We start from the raw sequence: 25,437 nt of genomic DNA, 5'->3' as shown, positions 1-25,437 counted from the left end.
ACAGGTAAAGCCCTCCCCATCATTGAGCACATCTATATAGAGTGCTGTAGCAGGAAAATAACACCTATCATCAGGGAACCCACACCACCCAGGTCATGCTCTCTTCTCACTGCTGCCATCAGGAACAAGATACAGGAGCCTCAATACTCACATTACCAGGTTCAGGAACAGTTATTACCCCGAACCATCAGGCTCTTGAACCAAAGTAGAAAGCTTCCCTTGCCCCATCACTGAACTTTTCCCAGAACCTATGGATTCACTTTCAAGGATTCCTCATCTCATGTTCTCAATATTTATTGCCTATTACTTATTATAAGTAGTATTTTTTTTTCCTTTTCTATTTACAGAGTTTGTTGCCTTTTGTACACTGTTCTTTTTGTCTGTCCTGTTGGGTGTTGTCTTTCGTTGATTCATTGGTACAAATGACTCAACATTTGGTTAAAGAGGCAATTTTTGCACAGGAAGTGGAAAAGGCAATAAAGTTTAGGAAAGTTATTTTAAATCTAAAGGCTAAGTGAACAGTACATCAGAACTAGGGAATATGTTCTCGGTAGGTTGTAGGGCAGGAGGAATCAATGTACTCTAGGTCAGTGAGTGCAGTGTGCTTAGGAACAAGGATCAAGTGCTAATTTTGTTTCATCGATGTTGCTACCCCTGCTGATACAAATGAGATACTTTGTATTCTGCTGTTCATTTTACAAATGAAACACAGTCCCTCCACGGGAGTCTCTTTGGTGAGTAGGAATGGAATCAATGGACTGCTATTGATCTCTAAAGTTTAATAATAAAAAAATTATTGCATTAAACAACATGAGATAATCATATCTAAAACAAAATGCAAACAAAATGCAAACTAAAAACAAAATGCAATTGGTCACTAAATTCTTGGGCTTGGAGTGTTCCATGTCACTGCTCCTAATCACTCTTGTATTATGTATGACTTGCTCAATATTTTCTGACAGTCTAAGTCTTCCTTGAAAGATCTTGACAAGCTTCTGATTAATTTTAGTCATATTTTTGGAACTTTTATATGCAAAATTTATGCCACAAGTGACTCTTTCCAAAACATACTGTCGGCCAAAATCATTGCTTAGAGCAACGGCTCAGTCCTTGAAGGTCATTAGGCAGGGAACTTTTTTGGTGTTCTGTAATGATACTGTATTAATTGAATTACCTACCCATCTGTCACTAACATTGAGGAAGCAATAAATGTCTAATTGTTATCTCATTTCTGCCACTTAATGAAGACTGTGAGCTTCTAGCTCCAGAGCAAGGGCCCTAAGTGCCAATGGGATCAGCATCTGTACTCTATGACATGCCATCTTTTGCATCCAGGAGATACGAGTTGTTAAATCCCAGGAAAAATGGGAGCATTATTCAGGACACTAGGTTTCTTTTATCACTCATGGAAAATAAATAGAAATGCATTCATACATGACACTGCTGTACATCAGGAAGCAATTGTAATTTTTATATGCTGGTGAGAGATTATAGAGTTATAAGTGGGAAAGCATAATATTTGTTTTCCAAAGCAGAAATTGCACTTCTTATCTTTGGGCAAAATACAGTTGTGGGTTAGAAATTCATTGTCTAATGCAGGTTTTATGCTCCATTTGCTGTTTGGTATGCTGGTAACACAAGTCTGAATTTTAATTTGTAGCGCTCTTTTGTGCCTGCACAGAAATTTATACGTATCTGTGCATCCATCATTCTGAAAGAACATAAGAGTAGAATTAGGCCACTCGGCCCATTGAGTCTGTTCTGACATTCCATCATGGCTGATTTATTATTGTCTTATGTCAATTGCACTGTTTTCTCAGACAAGACCCATGAAAGAAACAACCTTTGCATTTGATCCAGGTGTCAACTGCAGAGGATCGGTGCTCCCTCAGGGGGCTTGACCCTCCTAGATTTGATTCTGGGCAGCGTAATGTGAAGGCTTAACTTACTTGTCAGTCAAAAGCCGCCTCCACTATGCTGGTCATTGATCAGTCTGTTTGAAGAATGTAGCAGTTCTTTCCCAGTGACTGGCTTCCGTACCACGGTACCTGCTTCCATTTCTGGATGCTTAAAGACTCTGTCTCTTTGTTACGGGCTCACCTTCACAGTGAGGTCGAGACCAGTGCTGAGGAGCAATTGGAAAGTGCGCTGCAGATATAGAGAGCTCACCTGTGCCTGTTTGTTGAATGGTTAGTTTGGTAATTATGTAACTTGGGGAAAGTTAACGAAATACCTGTTGAGCTTGAAATGTGTACTGAATGTCTAGTGTCGCAGTTTTTGTAACTTGGGGTGGCTTAGATGAGTATTTGCTTTAGATGTTTGGTTGAGTGTTTTAGTGTTTGTCTGTAAATAAATGGTTAATGTACTTATTTGTAATCAGTGCCCTCTTTCTGTTCTACTCATTAAACTCACGAACCTGCTTCCCTGTAGCAGGTATTGATGTCAGAGAACTCTTGGCACAATGGTGCAGTACATCTTGTAGACATGAAGTACCATTGGTAGAGTGTGTGAATGTCCAGTTTGTTCTGAATGTTCTAAGCTGCTATACTAGTGTTGGAACTGAGCTCATCCACACAGAAATGGAGTTTGTTTCAGTGCACTTAAGGCATGTGCTTTGCAAATGGTAAAAAAGCTTTAAGAAGTCAGGAGGTGAGAGATTCCCTGCAGGGTACGCAGACACTAACCTTTACCAGTCCTGATATGGATTGAAGTCTCTAATGGAACTGCAGCAGGTAATTAAATTTTGGTTGAGTGCACGAACAGAATGTAGTCTGATTTTCTTCTCCTGATTACCTGTCACCAGGTTTGGAGTGGAATGTTTTACCATAGAGCTGCTGCTGAGTGGAAATCTGATTTTGAATGCTGAAGTTAAAAGCAGCCACTGTGACCAAGCTGAGTGGCAGTTGTTCAGTGCCACTGCCCCATGCTTATTGCTCACTCTAACTGAATGAAAAAGGAAAATGGAGCTCAGGAGTGACAAATCTGTCATTGTCTCTCAATCTTTGTTCCCTCTCCTCTGCTGAATTAGACATGCCTGCAGATTTTCAATTATATCTGCAGGTTTACACTAAACAATGGTATATGAAACAATGGGATTTGACTCCTTGCATAATCCTTTTTGCTTTTCCCTTTTTATAAATTGACACAGTCCATTTGGATGACAATCTTATCCAATTTCCGAGATTGATCCCACCCAATTGCTTTCTCACCACAGTCTTTATTTTTTCCCATTTAAAATTGGATACTGAATTTATTGATCTCACCTGCTGTGTCCAATCGTTCTGTAACACATTCTAGGATTCCATAGTAACCTACACGATTATTATAATCCAGATTATTATTATTCAGGTTCTATAATAATATAGATTAGTAACACTGCTTAAATTGAAATGTTGCAAATATAAATGTGAAGTATATCTTCTTAGCCCAATCCTTATTATTTTAGAAATTAATTCAATTAATATGATCCAAATAACCAGAACCTCTTGGGTTGTATATTATGACAACAGTTAATCATTTTTCTTTGTGTATTGTACTGATGACCATAGTTTCGGAGTTAGTTAACATTCTGTGATCATTTCAAAGCAGTGGGACTACATATTTTGCTCCAATTGATCAAAGCCAGACAACCCTCAAAGGGTTGACGGTGGATATGCAATGGCAAGCATTTAAAGATCGCATGGATGAACTACAACAATTGTTCACCCCAGTTTGGCGAAAGAATAAATCAAGGAAGGTAGTGCACCCGTGGCTGACAAGGGAAATTAGGGATAGTATCAATTCCAAAGAAGAAGCATACAAATTAGGCAGAAAAAGTGGCTCACCTGAAGACTGGGAGAAATTCAGAGTTCAGCAGAGGAGGACAAAGGGCTTAATTAGGAAGGGGAAAAAAGATTATGAGAGAAAACTGGCAGGGAACATAAAAACTGACTGTAAAAGCTTTTATAGATATGTAAAAAGAAAAAGATTGGTTAAGACAAATATAGTTCCCCTACAGACAGAAACAGGTGAATTGATTATGGGGAGCAAGGACATGGCAGACCAATTGAATAATTACTTGGTTCTGTCTTCACTAAGGAGGACATAAAGAATCTTCCAGAAATAGTAGGGGACAGAGGGTCCAGTGAGATGGAGGAACTGAGGGAAATACATGTTAGTAGGGAAGTGGTGTTAGGTAAATTGAAGGGATTAAAGGCAGATAAATCCCCAGGGCCAGATGGTCTGCATCCTAGAGTGCTTAAGGAAGTAGCCCAAGAAATAGTGGATGCATTAGTGATAATTTTTCAAAACTCTTTAGATTCTGGACTAGTTCCTGAGGATTGAAGGGTGGCTAATGTAACCCCACTTTTTAAAAAAGGGAGGGAGAGAGAAACCGGGGAATTATAGACTGGTTAGCCTAACATCGGTGGTGAGGAAACTGCTAGAGTCAGTTATCAAAGATGTGATAACAGCACATTTGGAAAGCGGTGAAATCATCGGACAAAGTCAGCATGGATTTGTGAAAGGAAAATCATGTCTGACGAATCTCATAGAATTTTTTGAGGATGTAACTAGTAGAGTGGATAGGGGAGAACCAGTGGATGTGGTATATTTGGATTTTCAAAAGGCTTTTGACAAGGTCCCACACAGGAGATTAGTGTGCAAACTTAAAGCACATGGTATTGGTGGTAAGGTATTGATATGGATAGAGAATTGGTTGGCAGACAGGAAACAAAGAGTGGGAATAAACGGGACCTTTTCAGAATGGCAGGCAGTAACTAGTGGGGTACCGCAAGGCTCAGTGCTGGGATCCCAGCTGTTTACAATATATATTAATGACTTGGGTGAGGGAATTAAATGCAGCATCTCCAAGTTTGTGGATGACACGAAGCTGGGCGGCAGTGTTAGCTGTGAGGAGGATGCTAAGAGGATTCAGGGTGACTTGGATAGGTTAGGTGAGTGGGCAAATTCATGGCAGATGCAATTTAATGTGGATAAATGTGAGGTTATCCACTTTGGTGGCAAAAACAGGAAAACAGATTATTATCTGAATGGTGGCCGATTAGGAAAAGGGGAGGTGCAAAGAGACCTGGGTGTCATTGTACACCAGTCATTGAAAGTGGGCATGCAGGTACAGCAGGCGGTGAAAAAGGCGAATGGTATGCTGGCATCTATAGCGAGAGGATTGGAGTACAGGAGCAGGGAGGTACTACTGCAGTTGTACAAGGCCTTGGTGAGACCACACCTGGAGTATTGTGTGCAGTTTTGTTCCCCTAATCTGAGGAAAGACATCCTTGCCATAGAGGGAGTACAAAGAAGGTTCACCAGATTGATTCCTGGGATGGCAGGATTTTCATATGATGAAAGACTGGATGAACTAGGCTTATACTCATTGGAATTTAGAAGATTGAGGGGGGATCTTATTGAAACATATAAAATCCTAAAGGGATTGGACAGGCCAGATGCAGGAAGTTTGTTCCCGATGTTAGGGAAGTCCAGAACGAGGGGTCACAGTTTGAGGATAGAGGGGAAGCCTTTTAGGACCGAGATTAGGAAAAACTTCTTCACACAGAGAGTGGTGAATCTGTGGAATTCTCTGCCACAGGAAACAGTTGAGGCCAGTTCATTGACTATATTTAAGAGGGAATTAGATATGGCCCTTGTGGCTAAAGGGATCAGGGGGTATGGAGGGAAGGCTGGTACAGGGTTCTGAGTTGGATGATCAGCCATGATCATACTGAATGGCGGTGCAGGCTCGAAGGGCCGAATGGCCTACTCCTGCACCTATTTGTTATGTTTCTATGTTTATATGTTTCTATGTTTCTATGTGGTTATTCGGTATGGTTTCTGATAACAAAGCAATTAAAGCAACTGAATATTCAATTTATTGTATATTGTTTAAATCCATCAACCAGGTGTATTGGAATAGGAACATTACTCATTTGAGAATAAGTACCTATGTGTGGTGATTGGGTTGCTATTTTACGGTTTTCTCATGTGGGTATCTCAGAAATAGAAAAATGTTTTTTTTAAGCTGTTTTAGTAGTGACTATAATAGTGTTTTTCCACGGAAAGCCATGGATGTCTCCAGCTATACATGTAATCAATGTACTGTATATATTACATCTGATTTATTTTGTTTCTTGCTGAACATCAACCAGCAACAGGGATATTTATGAGGAAGTATACATACAGTTTACCAGAACTTCTGGGCCTATCAAAGGCTGAAGGCAATTCTTCATCTGACCATTAAACTGAGCTTCATTTAGTACATTTGAAGTTCACTGTGCTTGACTGGTGGATTGAGTTCAAAATTCAATATAAATTTATTACCGAAGTATGTATACCATATACAAACTTGAGATTCATTTTCTTGCAGACACCCACAGGAACATAGAGAAATACACTAGAATCCATGAAAAAACATGTATAACAAAGAAGGAGTCCCAGAGTCGACAGGCTGTGTCGTCAGTTCAGCGTGAGGTGAATGAAGTGGTTCTGGGCAACAACTGTTCCTGAACCTGGTGGTGTGGGACCCGAGACTCCTGCACCTCCCACCTGATGGTAGTAGCAAGAAGAGAGGGAGATAATGAAACTCAGACAGGCAGGATGGGGTCAGGTGGGGAATCTTGGCTGGCATGGAGTAGTGAGGCTAAACACTGGTTGGCTTTCCATTTTCGGGCCTTGACGCTTTAATCTGGCTTGAAGTCTGCCCCGGTGATGGCTGACCTTTGTCTGCTTTAAGGAGCTGTACCTGCATTCCTGAGAGTCAAATTCGCAGAATCTTTGAAATCATAAAGTCACTAGTTCATGTAGATGGTTCAAAAGTACATTTCTTAAAGGGGATTGCACGTTGCAGATTGCAGCGACCATAGCTCAGAAGAACTATTTCTAGTAGGTTTGTGAGTTGCCTGAAAAACGTCACTGTATATTGCCTGTGCCATGTTGGGAGCTGCTAGACACTGTTAGACTCTGCTTCTCTTCGATGTCCCAATCAGTGCATTGTGCCCACCTAATTTTGGTTCTAATGTGGTTGTTCCTTGGACTTAACAATGATTAATTAAGATTTTAGTCATCCCTCCTATTTTCTTGCTGGATATGTTTGGTAACTGTCATTAATATCTTGAAAACTTCTTATATATATTTCAATTATCTCACTTTTTTTGTCTGAAGATGCTGCACATCACTCTATCATTCAGTTTGATTCAGTGTACCAATTTCTGCCACTGAATTTATTACATGCCTTGGAAAATGAATTTGATTTGAAATTCATCCACCTTTTGCACTCTTTCTGATTATGTCCTATTCAGTCTAATCATTTGGATTTGCTCTTAATTGTGATTTACCTGATTGCTTTTGTCAAATATAAGGTCTGTTTGTTTTTTTAATGAATATTATAAAGATCTAAAATATTTTACTCATGATGCTTGTTTGGGATCCTTATCCAGTTGGTATCTTTCCTTAACAACACATGCCTGGATTATCCACTAATTTTCAGCAGTGATGAGACACTGGAAAATGTGACTGTGTCCTTGTATTAATTTTCAAAAGGTGGGCACTAATGAAGAAATTCGCCATTGCCTTCAATGCATAGGTATTAGGCCTTCTAAGGAAAATGTGTGGACCAAAGCTTTAGACTTGGCACAATATTCATGGTCTACCAGTCAGCAGTGACTCCTGCTCTTATGTCTGCTTTTGTCATGGACTGCAGCAGGTACCTCAATCACTGGAGTGATATTGTCAACAACCTCCCCACAAAACCCTCCAAATCCATTAGCAGGTAAAAGGAGCCAGTGTTGGTGTCCTCAGCCTCAATTTCTCTCAGTCAGCTCCAAAATGGGCAGACCATATTGTTCTTGTGCCCAACACCAGACATCCATTCCAAGCTTTGTCATGACGAAAGATTACAAGGTGGACAGAGCAGATAGCTCAAGATTGTTTGAGAAAGAGTTGCATTCTCATTGGCTCCTGGGACATCCCCGAATCCCTTCTGCTCGATGTAAACATTGATCATTCGGATAGCATTGAGAAAAATGCACCACTTTCCAAACTTTTGATCTTCATCCTTTCTGCCCTGTCTCTTTTTCCCACTGTGGCCTCATCTACCACCTTGGAACCAACGGAAATGAGGGGAAACAGTTGTCATGATGATGAAGGATTGTCTCTTGGATAACATGCAGTCAATTATCGCCTTTTATTCGCTACCATTTAATGACTTAAATCTGATGACAGCACCTGCAAGAGTGATGAAGCATTAACACTTGTTCATGCTTTCCGATCATTTTATCACTTTAAAAATAATGCATTTTTATAGTCAATGTTAATTGTAGCCACCCCAGTAAAAACTTAAGACATTTTAATTTTAAAGGATATGGAATTACTGATGTCTGCTTGGTGCCAGAATCTGACAGCAAATTTATGATGTGTTTGTATCGGTCACGCCAAGGTACCTCTGGCTAGTGAAGTGTCTCAGCACAGTGACAGGAAAGGCTGTCATAAGGTTACTTCAAACTCCAGGGTGATTTTGTCGATGCCTCTGTCAGTCTGACAGGTGAAAACAAGAGCAATGTGATGTGACAATGATAGTTTTCAGTGGGATGTGATGCAGTTGCCTATGGAGAGACATTTGAGATGAAGCATTATGTGATACAGTCAGTCAGTCAGTCCCATGGCATGTCTGCGACTGCAGACGCTAGAAATTGTGATTATGATGCCCACTCAAAGGGAGATTTGAGCCCTTGAGTTGGATGAGTAAGATATCAGGCTTTGAAATACGAAGGTTCACTTAAAATATTACCTTGAGTTTAAAAATCATGATGCAGAGCAAGGACTAACAAATATATCTGGAGATAAGTGTGAGTTTCAGGAACTAGACAGAAGGCTGAAGAACAGGAGCTCAAGGGTGACATTCTCAGGATTGCTGCCAGTGCTACGTGACAGTGATGGTAAGAATTGGAGGAGGTGGCAGTTGAATGCGTGGCTGAGGAATTGGTGCAGGGAGCAAGGTCTTAGATTTTTGGATCATTGGGATCTCTTCTGGGGAAGGTGGGACCTGTACAGATTGGATGGGTTGCATCTGAACTCGAGGGGGAGCAATATCCTTGCAGGTAGGTTTACTAGCATGGTTCGGGAGGGTTTAAACTAATTTGCAAGGGGGATGGGACCCAGAGCGATAGAGCAGTGAAAGAAGTGCATGGAGTAAAGCCAGATCTAACATATAGAGAGGCTTTGAGGAAAGAGAAGCAGAATAAACAGTGTAAAGACAGTAAGGTAGAAGGGCTGAAATGTGTGTACCTCAATGCAAGAAGCATCAGGAACAAAGGTGATGAACTGAGAGCTTGGATACATACATGGAATTATGATGTAGTGGCCATTACAGAGACTTGGCTGGCACCAGGGCAGGAATGGATTCTCAATATTCCTGGATTTCAGTGCTTTAAAAGGGATAGGGAGGGTGGAAAAAGGGGAGGAGGGGTGGCATTACTGGTCAGGGATACTATTACAGCTACAGAAAGGGTGGGTAATGTAGCAGGATCCTCTTTTGAGTCAATATAGGTGGAAGTCAGGAACAGGAAGGGAGCAGTTACTCTATTGGGGGTATTCTCTAGGCCCCCTGGTAGCAGCAGAAATACAGAGGAGCAGATTGGGAGGCAGATTTTGGAAAGGTACAAAAATAACAGGGTTGTTATCATGGGTGACTTTAACTTCCCTAATATTGATTGGCACCTGATTAGTTCCAAGGGTTTAGATGGGGCAGAGTTTGTTGTGTCCAGGATGGATTCCTGTCACAGTATGTGGACAGGCAGACTAGGGGGAATGTCATACTAGATCTAGTACTAGGTGATGAACTGGGTCAGGTCACAGATCTCTCAGTGGGTGAGCACCTGGGGGACAGTGACCACCACTCCCTGGCCTTTAGCATTATCATGGTAAAGTATAAAATCAGAGAGGACAGGAAAATTTTTAATTGGGGAAGGGCACATTATGAGGCTATAAGGCTAGAACTTGCGAGTGTGAATTGGGATGATGTTTTTTCAGGGAAATGTACTGTGGACATGTGGTCGATGTTTAGAGATCTCTTGCAGGATGTTAGGGATAAATTTGTCCCGGTGAGGAAGATAAAGAATGGTAGGGTGAAGGAACCATGGGTGACAAGTGAGGTGGAAAATCTAGTCAGGTGGAAGAAGGCAGCATGCATGAGGTTCAGAAAGCAAGGATCAGATGGGTCTTTTGAGGAATATAGGGAAGCAAGAAAGGAGCTTAAGAAGGGGCTGAGAAGAACAAGAAGGGGGCATGAGAAGGCCTTGGCAAGTAGGGTAAAGGAAAACCCCAAGGCATTCTTCAATTATGTGAAGAACAAAAGGATGATAGGAGTGAAAGTAGGACCAAATAGAGATAAAGGTGGGAAGATGTGCCTGGAGGCTGTGGAAGTGAGCGAGGTCCTCAATGAATACTTCTCTTCGGTATCCACCAATGAGAGGGAACTTGATGATGGTGAGGACAATATGAGTGAGGTTGATGTTCTGGAGCATGTTGATATTAAGGGAGAGGAGGTGTTGGAGTTGTTAAAATACATTAGGACGGATAAGTCCCCGGGGCCTGATGGAATATTCCCCAGGCTGCTCCATGAGGTGAGGGAAGAGATTGCTGAGCCTCTGGTTAGGATCTTTATGTCCTCATTGTCTACGGAAATGGTACCGAAAGGATTGGAGGGAGGCGAATGTTGTCCCCTTGTTCAAAAAAGGTAGTAGGGATAGTCTGGTAATTATAGGCCAGTGAGCCTTACGTCTGTGGTGGGAAAGCTGTTGGAAAAGTTTCTTAGAGATAGGATCTATGGGCATTTAGAGAATCATGGTCTGATCAGTGACAGTTAGCATGGCTTTGTGAAGGGCAGATCGTGTCTAACAAGCCTGATAGAGTTCTTTGAGGAGGTGACCAGCCATATAGATGAGGGTAGTTAGTGGATGTGATCTATATGGATTTTAGTTAGGCATTTGACAAGGTTCCACATGGTACGCTTATTCAGAAAGTCAGAAGGCATGGGATCCAGGGAAGTTTGGCCAGGTGGATTCAGAATTGGCTTGCCTGCAGAAGGCAGAGGGTGGTGGTGGAGGGAGTACATTCAGATTGGAGGATTGTGACTAGTGGTGTCCCACAAGGATCTGTTCTGGGACCTCTACTTTTCGTGATTTTTATTAACGACCTGGATGTGGGGGTAGAAGGGTGGGTTGGCAAGTTTGCAGACGACACAAAGGTTGGTGGTGTTGTAGATAGTGTAGAGGGTTGTCGAAGATTGCAGAGAGACATTGATAGGATGCAGAAGTGGGCTGAGAAGTGGCAGATGGAGTTCAACCCGGAGAAGTGTGAGGTGGTACACTTTGGAAGGACAAACTCCAAGGCAGAGTACACTGTAAATGGCAGGATACTTGGTAGTGTGGAGGAGCAGAGGGATCTCGGGGTACATGTCCACAGATCCTTGAAGGTTGCCTCACAGGTGGATAGGGTAGTTAAGAAAGCTTATGGGGTGTTAGCTTTCATAAGTCGAGGGATAGAGTTTAAGAGTTGCGATGTAATGATGCAGCTCTATAAAACTCTAGTTAGGCCACACTTGGAGTACTGTGTCCAGTTCTGGTCACCTCACTATAGGAAGGATGTGGAAGCATTGGAAAGGGTACAGAGGAGATTTACCAGGATGCTGCCTGGTTTAGAGAGTATGCATTATGATCAGAGATTAAGGGAGCTAAGACTTTACTCTCTGGAGAGAAGGAGGATGAGAGGAGACATGATAGAGGTGTACAAGATAATAAGAGGAATAGATAGAGTGGATAACCAGCACCTCTTCCCCAGGGCACCACTGCTCAATACAAGAGGACATGGCTTTAAGGTAGGGGGTGGGAAGTTCAAGGGGGATATTAGAGGAAGGTTTTTTACTCAGAGAGTGGTTGGTGTGTGGAATGCACTGCCTGAGTCAGTGGTGGAGGCAGATACACTAGTGAAATTTAAGAGACTACTAGACAGGTATATGGAGGAATATAAGGTGGGGAGGTATATGGGAGGCAGGGTTTGAGGGTCGGCACAACATTGTGGGCCGAAGGGCCTGTACTGTGCTGTACTATTCTATATTCTATGTTCTATGTTTTATTAGATACCGTTCCTACAGTAGGATTTCTTCCTAAATTGCATTTGAGAATATAAGGTGCTGAATCCTTGGATTTACAGCGGCAATGCAAACTCCTTTTAAGAACTGAGGCAATGTAGGCAATTGTAATCAGATGCAAAATGCCAAGGCATTCTGTGTTGTGTAGCAGCTCAATCTAATTAAGGTTCATGGCAAGAAATTAGTGTGTGAAAGCCTGTGTAAAATAGTGTCAAAGAAAGAACTGCTCAAGGTTAATTTCTGCAAATGTGTTGTTGTCAATGTTTACGTCAAAGTTTTGCAACCAATAGAATGTCCCCAACAACCATCTCAGGGAAAAGTTGTAAGCCTTTTCTTGATGATGCTTGGCCATTTTTACTTATTTTGCCACTTATGTACATAATCAATAGGAGCTAGAGTAGGCAATTAGGCCTCTCAAACATGTTCTGTCATTCCAAAAATCATGGATGATCTTCTACATCAGACATTATTTTCCTAACTCCATTATCCCTTGTTTCCTTTAATATTCAGAAATCTACCGATCTCTGTTTGGGAATGTAATCAGTGAATTAGTTTCCAAATTCATCACCCTCGTGAATGGAAAAAAAATCCCTTCAATTTTGTCTTTAACAGCCTAAGACGTTGAGACTATGATTCCTAGTAACTAGGGGAAACTGTGTATCTGCACTGCGGAGCTTCTAAGAATTATGTACTTTACACTCCAGTTCAGCAAGAATAAACATAGTTTATTTGAAGAGGGCACAGTGTGAATATACGGGGAGTGGCTTGTGCCTGTGTGGTGTAAATGGGTAATGTCAATAAATTGCGACAGACTTTACATGGTTTATGAAGACCTTACCTGTTCTTTAGTTTTACTACTATCCACGAGTAGAAAGTTAAGTTTCACTTTGTTTGAAATATGTCCTACAATATAAACACTGGCAAATTAACTTTCCTGGGTATATAAGGTAAGTACACTGATTCTGATCTTCTGAATCTGAACACCCATACCCTTGGGCTGCATTTGCCAGGAGCATGGAATCATTGAATTCACCTTGCTACTTAATTAGATGCAAACTAAAATAGAAATGGTCATGTAAGTGAACTCAAGTAAATGTATACAAGCACCTCCTCACAGCACCAGTAACCCAGGTTTAACCCTGACCTCCAATGCAGTTTATATGAAGTTTGCATCTTCTTTTCATTGATTTCCTCCCACATCCCAAAGATTTAAAGAAGTGAGGCCAGGGACAAACTCAATTTCCCCAAAGGACTAAAATAAAGACAAAAGAAATAAACGATAACATAAAATATGTTTGTTTTGAAATTCTTTTGTCCTCCATTTTAACATCCCGCTACCTCACAAAAAGTTTTGCTTAAATATTGGACGAAAGAATTTTACATGAATATATTAATTTTTTGCTTATGCAACATAGTGGGACTTCAATCTTATAACATATACAGTAGTCCTTCAGTGCACAGTGTCAGTATTAAGAAAGGTGCTGAAACAGAACAGCAACATAACCCTAATCCGAGTGGTGCCACGCGTCATTCCATCAATCTTAATAGAAGACGCAGAGCTGTAAAGGCAAAAAATATATCAGTGCTTGCCAAATCCTTGGTGATGTATTATTTTTAAGCGATTTGGCTATTTTTAATTAACAGTTTTAATTGTCATTTTCAATAAGCATGTTTCAGATCTGTGTTTTTAATACTGAGAGCAGCCCATCACTGTTACCCTGATTCTATTACTGGAACTATGTTTAAGACAACATTTGCTCGGGTATAGATATTTTAAAAGGTTCCAATGGATTTTCTTAATAAATATGAACATCTGAAGGAACTAGCAAAAGTGGGAGATTTTTGTGTCAATTATACAGCATAGGGTATAGACTGGGAGTTTGTTTCGCTGAACACCTACGCTCTGTCCACCAGCGAAAGCAGAATCTCCCAGTGGCCACACATTTTAATTCCACGTCCCATTCCCATTCTGATATGTCTATCCACGGCCTCCTCTACTGTAAAGATGAAGTCACACTCAGGTTGGAGGAACAACACCTTATATTCCATCTGGGTAGCCTCCAACCTGATGGCATAAACATTGACTTCTCTAACTTCTGCTAATGCCCCACCTCCCCCTCGTACCCCATCCGTTATTTATATACACACACATTCTTTTTTTCTCTCTCTCCTTTTTCTCCCTCTGTCCCCCTCACTATACCCCTTGCCCATCCTCTGGGTTTCCCCCCCCTCCCCCTTTCTTTCTCCCTAGGCCTCCTGTCCCATGATCCTCTCATATCCCTTTTGCCAATCACCTGTCCAGCTCTTGGCTCCATCCCTCCCCCTCCTGTCTTCTCCTATCATTTTGGATCTCCCCCTCCCCCTCCCACTTTCAAATCTCTTACTAACTCTTCCTTCAGTTAGTCTTGACGAAGGGTCTCGGCCTGAAACGTCGACTGTACCTCTTCCTAGAGATGCTGCCTGGCCTGCTGCGTTCACCAGCAACTTTGATGTGTGTTGCTTGGAATTCCAGCATCTGCAGATTTCCTCGTGTTTAGGTTATATAAGGTTTATACAACATAGAAAGACCATTTGGCCCAACAGTTCTGTGTTAGTACTGTATTAATGTTCCAAATGAGCCCCCTCTCGTTTTTTCATTCATCTTATCCTATCTTTTTAATCCTTCCTTCTTCACAGAGATAATTAGTTTGCTCTTAAATGTATATGTTACTCATCACAACCATCCTTGCAGCTAATCAATATAGATTAAAGTGATGATCTAGTGAATAAAAAGCTTATTCATGAGTGTAGTAGTGCCACCTGGCATTTGTTTAACATTGACTGGTTCTTTTGGTGAGTTGCAGAAGCAATTTCTTTTCCCTTTTTAAAGCCTTTGCAGCGGTAGCATTTATAAAGTGCTCAATTTTATTGGCAAATATTTAATGGAAGCCTATATATTTCAAACAGCCAAGAGCCCGATAATTAATATGACCATGAGGATTTTGCTGCAGATAAATTTCACATTGATTTTACTGAGATATAATATCCAAATAAAGAAATGAGCTTTCATTCTATTGCAAAAAAAATTACAATACAGGAATTGTTTTATATTTAGATGACTCCTTCACCTAAATCACTTCATTTTTGAATATGGATCTTTTATTCCCTGCCAGTGAAATGTAAGAGAATGAACACTACTTACCAGCTGATTTCAAAAAGGTATTGGCATGTACCCAAGTGAGAATAACTTCCAAAACAGATCCCTGCAACGTCACAAGAAAAGGCAAATAAAACAGAAAATTTTAGGAATACTCAATAGGTCAGTCAGCATCTATGAATGACTACATCAGAATCACAGTTTATTTGAAGCTATCATGCTGTTTAAGCTTTCATTGCTCACAATATAAATCAGAAAACTACACTAACATTACAGTAATACACCTGATATCGGGCTCTTGGCTGTTTGAAATATATAGGCTTCTGTTAAATATTTGCCAATAAAATTCAGCACATTATAAATGCTACCGCTGCAAAGGCTTTGAAAAGGGAAAAGAAATTGCTTCTGCAATGGTATTTTTCCTTTCATATGACATCACTTAACTTAAACTTAAACATTTGAAAGCAAGTAGTTAGATTTTCTGTGAATTTACTTCAAAATAATAGTCATAGAGGCAGAGAGGTCATAGTGCCATCAAACATTGACCTGGCTCCATCAATGCACCAAAACTATATTAATCATCAAACCCTATTAAGACTCTATTTCACTTTCCCCACATTCTCCTACATTCCCATCAACTGCCCCCAAATTCTATCCTGACCAACACAGTTGAGGCAATGTACATTGGTCAATACCCCATCAGCCATGATGTGAGAAAGAAAAACAACAGGACCCATAGAGATTGGTTATAATTTGTATTTTATTATTTAATGTAAATGAATGGGATAGATTTTCCACTGCCCCAAGGCAGCTGGTCATTAATCACATTATCTGTTTCTTTCAGATTCTGATATCACCTTTTATTTAATTGGAGACGATCTTCTGCCAAATTTGCCCTGTTCAACAAGGACTCAAGACACTTGTGCTGTGGCGTTTGACTCCTTAATGATCCATCAGAACATAAGGTGAAGAATCCTTGCAAATGCGTCCATGGGTCGTGGGAACAGTTCAGTGATGGGACAAGTGAAGTTATCTCCACAAGTTCAAGAGCCTGGTGGCTGAGTGGTGTGAGTCCTGAAGCTCATGTACCTTCTTCCTGATGGCAGCAGTGAGAAGGGAGCATGACCTGGGTAGTGGGGGCCCTTGATGACTGATGCTTCTTTCCTGCGACAATGCTCCGTGTAGATGTTTTCAGCCGTGGGGAGGACTTTACCCTTGATGGACTGGCCCATATCCACTACTTTTTGTAGGATTTTCCATTCAAGGGTATTGGTGTTTCCATACTAGATTGTGATGCAACCAGTCAATACACTTTCTACCACACATCTTTAGAAGTTTGTCAAAGTTTTAGATCTCATGCCGAATTCTTGTAAACTTCTAAGGAAATAGAGGCGCTGCAGTGCTTTCTTCGTAATTGCACTTATATTCTGGGCCAGAACAGATTTTCTGAAATGATAACACTAAGGAATTTAAAGTTGCTGACCCTCTCCACCTCTGATCAATGAGGACTGGCTCATGGACCTCCGGTTTCCTCCTCTTGTAGTCAATAATCATCTCCTTGGTCTTGCTGACATTGAGTGAGAGAGTTTGTTGTTGTGGAACCACTCAGCCAGATTTTCAACCTCCCTCTTATATGCTGAATTGGACAACAAAAGTCCTGTTATCCGCAAATTTAAATATGACATTGGATCTGTACTTAGCCACATAGTCATAAGTGTGAAGTGAGTAGAATTCCTCCATCGATAACTATTGGGAACTGATAAACAGATTAATAATGCCGTAGTAATATTGGTAATGTTCTAATTTGTTATGTATTTCATTTAAATACAAATTATGTTAAAAGATAGTTTCTTTTTTTATTGCTTTTTAACTATTTGCATGAAATTTCGGCTAACTGGAGCAGTTGCTTTAATTGTGCCAAAATTTACTGGTTTTGATGTGTTCCAATTAACTTGAATCCACTGTATTTGGAACATAGCTAAGTAAAATATCTAAACAAATAGCAGCAAGGTCTGACTGCAAGAGTAATAAGGGGGAAAAAGATAGAGTACAAAACCAGCTAGACACAAAACAGATAGAAAACAAGGAAGGAGCTCAGGAAAATTCTAATTACCTGCAAAATGAGACTGAATAAAATTCTGTTAACTGTGCGTTGACAAGCCTTCATGTCCTGATGGACTTCATCTTTGTTATCTGAGAAAAATATTACATTCATTTTAATTTATTAAAAATCCTAATAATTGGAAATAATTCCATTAGATTGGGAAATAGTGCATGTAAATTCCATAATCAAAAAAAGAAGGGAGACTAAAAACAGGAAAGCTCAAACCAACTGGCTTACATTTGTCATTGGCGAAGTGTTAAAAGCCATTATTAAAGATGTTATAGAAAAGTTCAGAGTAATCAGACAAAGTTATCATTGCTTTCTGGCAGGGAAATCATGTTTGGCCAACATATTGAAGTTCTTTGAAGAAGTGAAAGATGAAGTGTTACTTCTGGATGATGTGGAACTGTTGGATCCACTGTCTTTAGCTTTCTGAAAGATATTTGATTAGGTAACACTTCAAAGGTTATTGAGTAAACTTTATGGTGTAGAAGGTAACGTACTGGAGTGGTAGAAGATTGTTTAGCTAACAGGAAGAGACAAGAGGCATAAATAGATCTTTTTCTTTTGGGAGGCATGATGCAACATGAGGTTTGCCAATGGGATTGGTGCTGGGGCCTCAACCTTTTTACAATTTATATACATATGATTTGAATGAAGGAACCAAAGGAATTGTTGTAAAGTTTGTTGGTGACACAAAAATAGGAAGGAAGGAAGTTGTGAAGAAGATGTGCAGGAAGTAAATACAAAAACTAATAATGCTATTTATTGCCATGGGAACTTGAATTAAAAATAGAGAGTTAATGCTTCAGTTACAGAAGGGAATAATGAAACCAAATTTAGACCCCTGTGCGCAGTATTGTTCTCCTCAGTTGTGGAAGGATATGAATGTGTTAGAAGCAATTTTAAGGAGCTTTATTAGATTGATACCCAGAATGGGAAGGGCAAACCTTCAGGAGCAGTTGGACAGAGGACTGAGTAGGACTTCACTGATACATATAAGATCTTAATGGGTCACAACAGTTTGAATGTGGAGAGGATTAATCAGTTGTTATTCTTGGTAGTTTAATTCACATAATTCTTCAAAATAAAATAGGAACACTGAGCAGGAGGAGGCCATTCTGAGCTTCACTATTTAGTAAAATCATGAGTGATCTTTTATATCAATGTTTTTTTCATGCACCAATGACACAGTTTCAGTTTCCTGACTAACCAAAAATCTACCATTCTCTTTCTTGAATATGTTCAAATTGCATGACAGGAAAATCCCATATTTCAAGAAGCTATTGGTAAACCTCTGTTGCACTTCCCTTTGCAAGTTATCCTTCCTTTGGCAAGAAGACCAGACTTTCATAGAATATTTTAACTGGAGTCCCATTGTGACCTTGTGTAGCTGCAGTAAAAGGTTTTCATATCTTCTTTGCAGTATAGGCCAGTGCCTTATGTGTTTTCCTAATTGTTTACTGTCCTTGCATGTTAACTTTAAGGTATTTTTATACAGACACACTCAGATTCTTCTCAGTACAGGTGTACATTCCTTCATCCGAAATTCCAAAATCCAAAATCCGAAGTTTTTCTCGCCAACAGCTGATGTCACTCAGGTGTGACGTGGCAGCACTAGCAGAGGCCGCCAGATGTCAGTTGTGGCTCAGCGCTCGTACTGGTTACACGTGCATTTGCTGTTTGCTGATATTTTGTGTTCACTGTTGACTTTGTGTTTGATTTCATTGTGAAAATGTCAAAAAGAGCTGCAGATACCCCTATGGGTAACAATGAGAAAAAGAGAAGGAAGCATCTATCATTATCAATAACGCAGAAAGTGGAGTTACTGCAGAATCTTGATCATGGTGTGTCTGTGCGGCGTCTTACTGAAGAAAATAGTGTCAGAACTACCACTGTACATGATTTAAATAAACAGAAAGACAAGTTACTGAAGTTTTATAGTGACAGTGACAGTGACATTCTACATTTATTCCAATAAGTCATTTACCATGTGTTTGATTCGGTTCGTTTGAAGTTGTATATTTTTATGTTTTATTGCATGTTTTTGTTGGAGATAAAAATTTTTCTTGACATTATTCCCTAAACAATAGAGTAGAACAACTATTTACACAGCATTTACATTGTATTAGGTATCACAAGTAACCTAGAGATGACTTAAAGTATGCGGGAGGATGTGCGTAGGTTTGGTGCGCCGCTGGGTCCTAAAGTCCACCGCACTAAGACAGGTGAAATAAGGGACTTGAGCATATGTGTTTTTTGGTATCGGGGGGCGGGAGGGGTCTGAAATCCGAAAAATTCTTAATTCCGAAATGTAACTGGCCCTAAGGATTTCGGATAAGGGATTGTGGACCTGTACCAACATTTATCAACCTCACTATTTAAACATTGAACTCTGCTATTTATTCATATGTTTGTATAATCTATGGGAACTGTGTTTGCATGGAAATAAATGACAGAAACGTTTAGGTGAAGGAATCTAATAACTTTCTCATGGAAAAATCAGAGTTAATAGAAGAAAGAAGATTGGTTGCACATCCTGATTTATGAATCAATTCAATGAAGCGTATTTGGGGAAAAAATGTAGTTTTGAAGTGAATAGCCATGAATGGTTACTGGAATGGACTGTTTCAAAAGATCTGGATCATGTTTTTATCTGTGATATTACCTTTATCATGACTACATAACTGAACATGGCTTTCTATATTAGAGGGCTCGACAGAAGGAAACTGAAAAAGTCACTCTGTGTCTAGTACATTCATATCCAATCACCTGTACTAAATATTAATAAAGACTCTGTCGGGTTCTCTGTCACCGACTTCTTTGTTCTCAATTGAAACACATTGTTCTGAGCCATTGATAGAAGACAGTTGACTGACACTTGAGTTTTAAAAGCAATGAGGATGAAATTCCTCTCTGTTCTATTCTTAGCACACTGTTAATATGTTCATATCAGATTCTGCAGCACAGGAGAATTTCAACCCCAAACTCCTTTCAGAAGCAAAAATGCCAGAGGGATTTACAGCTGGCTTGATTTACCTTATTGAATTGGTGACAGATTCTTACATTGAGATGTCTTGTTGATTATATTCTGATTTTCTATTGAAAAGGCCACTGCAGTGCTGATGGCCTTTACTTGTAATCTGTAATTATATAGAGATCTGTAAATTCCTGGTGACTGACATCAATTTGTGCTCTGGTTAAATGATAGCTGAAATCTCAGTATTTATTGCGTTTCTGAATTTCCCCTTTTTGATATACTTTATTTATATAGCAGTTACAAAGCTATCAATTTTTGAGCAGCTTCACAATTAAAAGTGCTTAAATAAACCGATCTAATCAAAGTTCAGATGGTGTTTTTCAACACCTGACTCCCTTGCATGTCAGGTGAAAATTTGGGTCAACGCCCACAACATTGGAATTCAATAAATCACCACAAATACTCCAAATCAATTACTATTCCAGTTTAAATATACAGATTAAAGTAAATATCAAACCTTTTCTTCACTGCATGAGAACTAGATATTGATTGGGCTGAGATTTGTTAAACAGACCTTTGTTCGAACTAATAAAATCTATCTTCAATAGCCAACTTTAGGTAGATTCCATGGAACAATTCACTTTTTCCTTGTTCATTATGCCAAGTGTATTAATCTCTTCTTTGTTCACTTTAATAGCAATAACTTGAAACACTGTTGCTTTGTAATTACTGCTTGTTGATTTCCTCAGTGCAGGTATAGGTATTTTGCTAATTTTCTGGTGCCAAAATCAATCAGATTTCACTTTGGAAAAATGCTCAGTTCATGACGGTTAATTGGCTTAAAAGTCATATACAATCAGTCCTATAATAGTTATTGCCCATATTCCAGCTCTTGAGAGCACATACCTGGCCAAGGTCTGATTCTGAAATAAGGTTGAGGAAATTGGGTCTTGATTTCACCATGAGTAAACTGATTGAGCATTATTTCAGCCTTTAGTCTTGCGAAGTAGGCTGTGGCAAAAGCATGAAACTCTTATGACAAGATTTATAGACTAAGTTAAGGTTATTGCAATAGCATTAATCAACAAGATAGATGGATTGCTTTTTTTAAATTCTGTTGTGAAAATGGATAAAGTACTATAAGTAGTTCTTAAGAGAATGAAAACAATCTATGAATATTCTTTTGAAATATCTATGTTGAAATTTTACATTAATGTATAAACATCATGACAGCTGTGTTTGTTGATCTAAATCATAGCCTAGCACTGGAACAGGCTTCATATTAATGACTAGAGTTAATTGTTCTCCATTTCAATAGGAATGTCATGTGGAGAAAAGCATATGCTTCTGTAGCTATGATTGCTTTGTGCTTACATGCGGTTATGAGGCCTAGAAAATTGATTGCATATGGAAAGGTAGGTAATTCAATTGAGACTGTTTGCATGGGGTTTCCATATATAAGGAATTAGGGGGCATCAATCTGGATCTTTTCCTTTTAACTGAATAGCACGATGAGTCACCTACAGCAGAACCATAGAAACTAGAACCATAGAAACTACAGCACAGAAACAGGCCTTTTGGCCCTTCTTGGCTGTGCCGAACCATTTTCTGCCTAGTCCCACTGACCTGCACACGGACCATATCCCTCCATACACCTCCCATCCATGTATCTGTCCAATTTATTCTTAAATGTTAAAAAAGAACCTGCATTTACCACCTCATCTGGCAGCTCATTCCATACTCCCACCACTCTCTGTGTGAAGAAGCCCCCCCTAATGTTCCCTTTAAACTTTTCCCCCCTCACCCTTAACCCATGTCCTCTGGTTTTTTTCTCCCCTTGCCTCAGTGGAAAAAGCCTGCTTGCATTCACTCTATCTATACCCATCTTAATTTTATATACCTCTATCAAATCTCCCCTCATTCTTCTACGCTCCAGGGAATAAAGTCCTAATCTATTCAACCTTTCTCTGTAACTGAGTTTCTCAAGTCCCGGCAACATCCTTGTAAACCTTCTCTGCACTCTTTCAACCTTATTTATATCCTTCCTGTAATTTGGTGACCAAAACTGAACACAATACTCCAGATTCGGCCTCACCAATGCCTTATACAACCTCATCATAACATTCCAGCTCTTATACTCAATACTTCGATTAATAAAGGCCAATGTACCAAAAGCTCTCTTTATGACCCTATCTACCTGTGACGCCACTTTTAGGGAATTTTGTATCTGTATTCCCAGATCCCTCTGTTCCACTGCACTCCTCAGTGCCTTACCATTAACCTGTATGTCCTACGTTGGTTTGTCCTTCCAACGTGCAATACCTCACACTTGTCTGTATTAAGCTCCATCTGCCATCTTTCAGCCCATTTTTCCAGATGGTCCAAGTCCCTCTGCAGGCTCTGAAAACCTTCCTCACTGTCTACTACACCTCCAATCTTTGTATCATCAGCAAACTTGCTGATCCAATTTACCACATTATCATCCAGATCATTGATATAGATGACAAATAACAATGGACCCAGCACTGATCCCTGTGGCACACCACTAGTCACAGGCCTCCACTCAGAGAAGCAATTCTCTACCATCACTCTCTGGCTTCTTCCATCGAGCCAATGTCTAATCCAATTTACCACCTCTCCATGTATACCTAGTGACTGAATTTTCCTAACTAACCTCCCATGCAGGACCTTGTCAAAGGCCTTACTGAAGTCCATGTAGACAATATCCACTGCCTTCCCTTCATCCACTTTCCTGGTAACCTCCTCGAAAAACTCCAACAGATTGGTCAAACATGACCTACCATGCACAAAGCCATGTTGACTCTCCCTAATAAGCCCCTGTCTATCCAAATGCTTGTAGATTCTGTCTCTTAGTACTCTCTCCAATAACTTACCTACTACTGACGTTAACCTCACCGGCCTATAATTTCCCGGATTACTTTTCGATCCTATTTTAAACAACGGAACAACATGAGCCACTCTCCAATCCTCTGGCACTTCACCCGTAGACAGCGACATTTTAAATATTTCTGCCAGGGCCCCCGCAATTTCAACACTAGTCTCCTTCAAGGTCCGAGGGAACACTCTGTCAGGTCACGGGGATTTACCCACTTTAATTTTCCTCAAGACAGGAAGCACCTCCTCCTTTTCAATCTGTACAGTTTCCATGGTCTCACTACTTGATTCCCTCAATTCCATAGATTTCATGCCAGCTTCCTTAGTAAATACAGATGCAAAAAACCTATTTAAGATCTCCCCCATTTCCTTTGGTTCCGCACAAAGCCGACCACTCTGATCTTCAAGAGGACCAATTTTATCCCTTACAATCCTTTTGCTCTTAATATACTTGTAAAAGCTCTTTGGATTATCCTTCACTTTGACTGCCAAGGCAACCTCATGTCTTCTTTTAGCCTTCCTGACTTCTTTCTTAAGTATCTTCTTGCACTTCTTATATTCCTCAAGCACCTGATTTACCCCCTGTTTCCTATACATTTCATACAACTCCCTCTTCTTCTTTATCAGAGTTGCAATATCCCTTGAGAACCAAGGCTCCTTATTCCTATTCAATTTGCCTTTAATCCTGACAGGAACATACAAACTCTGCACTCTCAAAATTTCCCCTTTGAAGGCTTCCCACCTACCAATCACATCTTTGCCAGAGAACAACCTGTCCCAATCCACGCCTTTTAGATCCTTTCTCATTTCTTCAAATTTGGCCTTCTTCCAGTTCAGAACCTCAACCCTAGGACCAGATCTATCCTTGTCCATGATCAAATTGAAACTAATGGTGTTGCTGACTCACATCATGTCGGGCCTTTTATGTGGACAATTGTTGACTTCACAGCAGCAAGTCATTGTGCTGCTTGAGAAATACCAATGAGTTGGAGAGTAGCATGGCCCCAGATAGAACATAGAACATAAATCAGTACAGCATAATACATGGCCTTCAGCCACAGTAAGCCTGCTCCATGATCAATCTAACTATTCCCTCCTCAGAGCACATAACTCTCCATTTTTCTTTCATCCATGTGCCTATCTAAGAGTCTCATAAACATCTCTAACGTATCAGCCACAACCAGTGCCTCCAGCAGTGTGTTACAGGCACCCTCCATACTCCGTGTAAAAAAACCTACCTCTGACACCCCCCCCAACTTCCCTCCTCTCACATTAAATGGATATTATCTGGTAAAAGGTGCTGCCGGTCCACTCTATCTATGCCTCTCATACTCTTATACACTTCTATCATGTTGCCTCTCATCCTCCTTCACTCCAAAGAGTTCACTCAACTTTTCCTCATAAGACATGTTCCCTAATCCTGGTAACTCACTTCTGCACCCCCATCTAAAGCTTCCACATCCTTCCCATAATGAGATGACCAGAACTCAACACAATATTCTAAGTGTGGTCTAACCAGGGTTTTATAGAGCTGCAACATTATTACGCAGCTCTTGAAATCAATGCCCCAACTAATGAAGGCCACCACACCACAAACTTCTTAACCACCCTCGAGGAATTCTGCAGATGCTGGAAATTCAAGCAACACACATCAAAGTTGCTGGTGAATGCAGCAGGCCAGGCAGCATCTCTAGGAAGAGGTACAGTTGACGTTTCGGGCCAAGACCCTTCATCAGGACTAACTGAAGGAAGAGCTAGTAAGAGATTTGAAAGTGGGAGGGGGAGGGGGAGATCCAAAATGATAGGAGAAGACAGGAGGGGGAGGGATGGAGCCAAGAGCTGGACAGTTGATTGGAAAAAGGGATATGAGAGGATCATGGGACAGGAGGCCCAGGGAGAAAGACGAGGGGGAGGGGGGAAAAACCCAGAGGCTGGGCAAGGCGTATAGTCAGAGGGACAGAGGGAGAAAAAGGAGAGTGAGAGAAAGAATGTGTGTATAAAAATAAATAACAGATGGGGGATACGAGGGGGAGGTGGGGCATTAGCGGAAGTTTGAGAAGTCGATGTTCATGCCATCAGGTTGGAGGCTACCCAGACGGAATATAAGGTGTTGTTCCTCCAACCTGAGTGTGGCTTCATCTTTACAGTAGAGGACGCCGTGGATAGACATATCAGAATGGGAATGG

General features: G+C 40.4%; 1 long non-coding RNA gene across 1 annotated transcript in view; it reads left to right on the top strand.

Annotated features, from left to right (window-relative positions):
- Nucleotides 1-17,464, top strand: part of LOC140191396 (uncharacterized) — a 29,940-nt gene extending 12,476 nt beyond the window's left edge. The window contains exon 4 of the long non-coding RNA XR_011883819.1: nt 16,117-17,464. This is a non-coding gene — a long non-coding RNA (uncharacterized lncRNA). The remainder of the gene's footprint in view (nt 1-16,116) is intronic.
- Nucleotides 17,465-25,437: the final 7,973 nt, after the last annotated feature.

Source organism: Mobula birostris, chromosome X (assembly GCF_030028105.1).
Source record: "Mobula birostris isolate sMobBir1 chromosome X, sMobBir1.hap1, whole genome shotgun sequence".
NCBI classification, from domain to species: Eukaryota; Metazoa; Chordata; class Chondrichthyes; order Myliobatiformes; family Myliobatidae; genus Mobula; species Mobula birostris.
This window is presented reverse-complemented; position numbering and strand designations above follow the sequence as displayed.